The 5,438-nt window shown below is 43.3% G+C and overlaps 1 long non-coding RNA gene across 1 annotated transcript; it reads right to left on the bottom strand.

The window, feature by feature from the left end:
- Positions 1 to 810: 810 nt before the first annotated feature.
- LOC140848524 (uncharacterized) lies at positions 811 to 5,138 on the bottom strand. Its single transcript, XR_012129578.1, has 3 exons — positions 4,975 to 5,138; positions 3,781 to 4,076; positions 811 to 915 (listed from the first exon to the last, which is right to left on the bottom strand). It is a non-coding gene; the product is annotated as an uncharacterized lncRNA (long non-coding RNA).
- Positions 5,139 to 5,438: the final 300 nt, after the last annotated feature.

Raw genomic sequence — 5,438 nt, 5'->3', positions numbered from 1 at the left:
TTAGGCAAGCACTTAGTTGTCATTTCACATGCAAATGTTACGCTGGTAATTGGTGCAATTTCCATAATAGGTCAAGTTGGCCACGGCATTAAAAAATGGCCCAGGGTGGTTGTGGTTGGAGGCCTGGTTCTCATTGTCTACAGGCAGCAAAATTCTCATTTGGACCAGTTGGAAGTCTCATCCTCATACAGACAACCGGACTGGGTTCATCATGAGCAGGTGACCCTTCCCTGTCTTTTCACCAACAAGCCCCTCCCCCGCCACCCCAACAGCCGCCTGCAAACGCTGCAGCGTGCGGAGTGCTGGCCTCCGGCTAGCAGAGCTGGCCCCTGACCCCCGGCAGCCATTCCTGCAGCTTAATCAGAAAGCACCGCCCTGTGGTCAGTTCTCTCCACCTGTCAAAGTAGGGATTTGAGAGCGGAGTAGAATCCTTTTTTAGCTTCACATCTCCGAAGTTAGCATCTCTGTGTGCTTCACACACACACAGAAAAAAGATGTCAAGGCATTGTGGAGAGGTGTTCTCAGACTGAAAGGGCACGTTGCAAACTGACATAAGCCAATGTGTCTACAAGGCAGCGTTAGGTAACGTATATGTTGTTGTTTCTTTCATACTTGTACATGCAGGCAGCCTCTGGCATTAGAGACAGTGGACTCTGTACATCCTCTTCCTGACAACCTCACTACCAGGCTGTTCATTACAATGAAAGGGAGCCTGAGGTCAAATTCTGCTAAATGTGCCAGTGTTTATTAACAAGCAGGTTTAAAAATGATTGTGCAGTCCATTCTTGTGAGTTGGGAAAAGGTCCCATCTCTCTTCAGACATTCCAGCTAGCTCTTTGCTTGAGAGGGCCACTCCAAGGAGGAACAGTATTTTTACAGCGGGATTAGTCAATTGTCTAGCTGGTCAGTGTTAGGCTGGAGAAAGGAAAAACAAGGACATGTAAACAGAATAGAGAGATGCCACAGGGGGAGAACAGACCAGACCCCAAAGTCTGTGCCATATATGGAAAGGGTCCCCTGAATTCCATCCTGATGTGCCAACTAAGACTCGGATGTCAGCCCCCTCCCTCTTGGAAAGAAAAAAGTTTCTAGTTGTCTATTATGTCACCTTTAGCCAATCATAGCTCTCAACACCCTCCTAAGATAGTTTGCCCACTCCTCCCCCTCCTAATCCCTTATAAGTGCCCCACCTCCCTAACCGGGTGTGACTTCTCTGGCCTCTGACAACCTATGGTCCTATTTAAGCAAGTGTCTTAAAACTTTTAACAACTTCCCAAAATCAAATTCAAAAAAGTGCTTTTGCCTCTAGTTAACTCTGATATTTTCCAGAGAACCCATGGAACATGTCAGAAAAACTTTTTCTCATTAGAGAAAGTATTTAGCTAATTTAGCTTATTTATCTGATATATAATTACCTGCTTAATTGCCTGGAGGGCACTGTCAAAAGGAATGATGCTGAACTTTGTTACTGAATGTTTTGTGTTACAGAAATATCAGAATTTCCTTATGTCAACTGCCTTACAGTAAGCTCTCATCAGATCTTTAACCACAGTCATTTGTAAGTCTTTTGCCATTTATAGTCACTGTTTTATTACTCCTACACTAGTAAAGAACTAGATTTCAGCAGAACAGGTATTGGTTACATAAGATTAAGTGAACTAAAGAAGATAGTTTTGTGACTTTTTGTTTCAGATGTTGCTGATAAAGTGTTTTAAGCTTTTTCTCTTAAGCTGACAACAGTTTCATGAATGACAATACCTTTATAAGCAGAATTGAAACATTTATCTTTCTCTCTACCTGACCCCTCAAGAATTTAAAAGCTTTCAGTATTTTTATGTTTCATGGCAGTATGTTTATTTGCATAAGTTCAATAAGAACCTGCATTCCTTGTAAGAGGACCAATTAAAAACACATGTTATACTACCAAGGCTTTGACTGGAATGTCATACCTTAGACACACGTGCATAAACTCAGATATGGACAGCTTTAAGGAGCTAAGGTTGACTTTATAAAGCCAACAAAGCCCCTTGGAAGAATTGGCCTGGTACCTTGCTTACAGGGTTCCCAGCAGCCTTACCAGGTGAGTAAGGAAGGTCACTCACTTCCTGGCAGGTGCAGGAACCTCAAGAAGAGAGGAATTCACCCAAATCTACAGGTACTGCAGCACAACCTGATGGCAAGTCTGGCTTAGCTTTCTAGCCTCAAAAAGCCCTTAAAAGTTCAATCTGAAATTCCTTACAAAAAGTTCCAGCAAAGCATATTTAAAAAAGCCTGTGTAATCAATTGCTCTTCTTACTGCACTTATGCAAATAATCAAGCCAACTGTTAATTATTTTCTTAATCTAACTACTTCTAATAAAAATAAGGGTGATTTTAGAGAAAAGTATTGTTTCAATAATGCGGTCTTATCTATACTAAATCCTAATACTAGTCATTGAGATGTAAACTCGATCCAGAATTCCAGTCCCCCATAACAGCCTGGTTAATACCCCTACTGGGCCCCTTAATAACAGTTTGTGGTTTACTCTTAGTTGCCCCTTGTGTCCTCAGGTTCCTCCAACAGCGGCTAACCCAGATGACCTGGGTTGCCACCAACCAGATGTTACTTCACCATTATGCACCTCTTCCCACTGAACCCCCTCCTTTGGCCTAATACCAGCCTCAAACCCCCATGGTGCCCCTTGTCAGCCGGAAGTAGCCAGATTGAGTCGTCGCCCATTATGACCAAAAGGCTGGAATGTTAGGCTGGAGAAAGGAAAAACAAGGACATGCAAACAGAACAGAGAGATGCCATAGGGGGAGAACAGACAAGACCCCAAAGTCCGTGCCGTATATGGAAAGGGGACAGCTCTCCCTGAATTCCATCCTGATGTGCCAACTAAGACCCGGATGTCAGCCTCCTCCCTCTTGGAAGGAAAAAAGTTTCTAGTTGACTATTATGTCACCTTTAGCCAATCATAGCTCTCAACACCCCCCTAAGATAGTTTGCCCACTCCTCCCCCTCCTAATCCCTTATAAGCACCCCACCTCCCTAACCGGGTGTGACTTCTCCGGCTTGTAGTACCCAGGCCGGTAGAACATCACCTGGGGGTATTTAAATAAATTACCTAGCCCTTTGTTACCTCTCTTTGCCTGCTTATTTCAACTAGAATTTACCTTACAGTCAGGAGCCATAGGCCCCGGGGCAAGCAAGAACACAGGGTCAAGTGAACATCTGAGGGTCAAGAACTGCTCCAAAGGCTTTGAGCTGGGCTTGCTGGATTCTCAAACGTGCTTGGGTGAGCCCAGTGGGGATAGGTCAGTCTTTCTAGTTAGAGACAGATTTCAGCTCTGCCTTTCACTGATGGGGAAATCATTTCAATCATGCCTTCTGCTAGTTAACCAACCCTCTGTTGTTAGATTTCAAAAACGAAATTCAAATCCACAGCTCTAGAGTGTGTCTTCTTCATTAGGGTACTTAAGAGGTTAATTAATCCTCCCTGAACTGTAGATTCCTGTTTAGGGGTCCTCAAATGCTAACTGCACCCACACACATCACACTGTTCATATTGGGTATAACATTCAAGGAAATTATCACAGGGTATATGACTTTCACTATCCACAGTGGGTGGCTTGGGAAGGGACAAAGGCTCTCAGAGAACAGACAACCTGTCCCGTTTCTGCACAAAGCAATGGAGCCTGGCTCTTTGGGATCCAGCCATAAAATGCCTTGATTGCTATCTGTTTGGAGGCTGGACCCAGCCCAGGCAGGGTTACTTGAAGGAGACAAGAAACAGTTACCTGGATTGAAGATGGAGATGGGAGGAAGGGGGTGCCTTGAGCTGCAGCAGTGCGCCTCTTCCAGGAGCTAGTTTTATTTTGTTTTGTTTTTCCGCTGTACACGTTGTCTTTTGAGCTTGAATTCTGCTTTTCTCTTCTGAGTCCTCGTTCTGTTTTCTTATTACTTCTGTGCATCTTTATACCAGATTGGAGGTTGGGGAGGAGAAGGGGGAAGCATTTCCAGATTCAAGCTTCAACAACAGAAGCTGCTCTCTTCTTTACCAGCTGAGAGCATTTCACAGAGGCAAGCGAACCCACTGGAAGAGAGTAGAATGTGCACTTAGGCCAACTGGAGTTCAAGTCTTAGCTCTCAAACTTACTAGCAATGCCTCTCTGAGCCTCATTCTCCTCACCTGTAAAATAAGACCAACCCTATGTACCTTGCACGGGCATCATAAGAGTTTAAGATACTGCGCATAAAGCAGCTGGTAAAAGCAGGGCTTTTAAAATGGCAGCTTCTCTTAGTCCCCAGGAGTCCCCAGTGTGCAGAGCACCGATAGAGATATCAAGCATTACTAGTTAATGCTTGTAATTAAGTGTACTTCATTAAGTGTTCTAATTGTCTTTAATCTTGAATAATGTACAAAGGATTGCATCTCATCTCATTTTTTTTAATAGTTCACATATTTGAGTGCAGCCAGTAAGGTTGAACATTTGTCTATATTCATCAACCCACTGCATTTCTTTATTTGGACACATGTTCTCTGGCACTTTTTCAATAGAAGGTTTATTGTTTGTGTGAGTGCTTTACATAGTAAATATATTATGCCATTACTCACTAGCTGTACTTGCCACAACGTTTTTTAAAGCTCAAAGATATATTTTAATTTAGGCTACTTTTTCGACATGCAAAAGTGTAATAAATTTTTTTTAATTACTGATTTTTTTCCTTTATGAGTATCACCCAAGTCTAAGCTAAGAGGGAAATACTCCTCCCTCTTCAAAGGTTTAATAAATATTCACTTTCAATTTCTTCTAGGCTTTAAAAATTTTACCTCATAAATAAATCTAGAATTAACTTTGGGAGGGCTGAGATAATTATCTGAACTGAGTTTTCCCCAAGGAGCTCATTAATTATTCCTATGCCATTTATTGACGATCCTTCTCTTCTGCCCTGATGTGTGGTGTCTCCTCCAACATGTATTAAATTCTTACATCTAAAAGGGTCTGTGCAGGGGCTGTTAATCCTGTCATCAACCTGTTTGTTTGCCTCTTCAGAGCCCAGCACCATGCTGACTGTGGAATGCTGACCAGCAGAGCAGGGGTGGAGCGTGCCGAGGAGGCGAGCAGAGAAGACAGGGATGGCTTCCAGAGCAGACGTGATCTGAGCGTGAACATTAAAAGGGGAAGTTTAAGGCCTCATAAGGTAATGAAAGGTAAATATCTGAGTCTGGCAAGAGACTGGGGGACATAAGCAAGGGACCAGGGAAAAAGAAGACTGGGAAGGCAGCAGGGATTGTACAGTATGTACAGCCCGTGCCCCAGATTAACAAGAAATTACTTTGTGCAGTGCTGGAAGAGGCAGACAACTGTGGAAGACATATTATTGCTGTCCTCAAGGGCTAGGGGAGTACACGGCAACACTGAAGATAAAATGCCAACGGAAACAAAGGGTGACC

Source organism: Manis javanica, chromosome 1 (genome assembly GCF_040802235.1).
Source record: "Manis javanica isolate MJ-LG chromosome 1, MJ_LKY, whole genome shotgun sequence".
Taxonomy (NCBI): domain Eukaryota; kingdom Metazoa; phylum Chordata; class Mammalia; order Pholidota; family Manidae; genus Manis; species Manis javanica.
The sequence above is the reverse complement of the archived record's forward strand: the minus strand, read 5'-3'. Positions and strand labels throughout refer to the sequence as shown.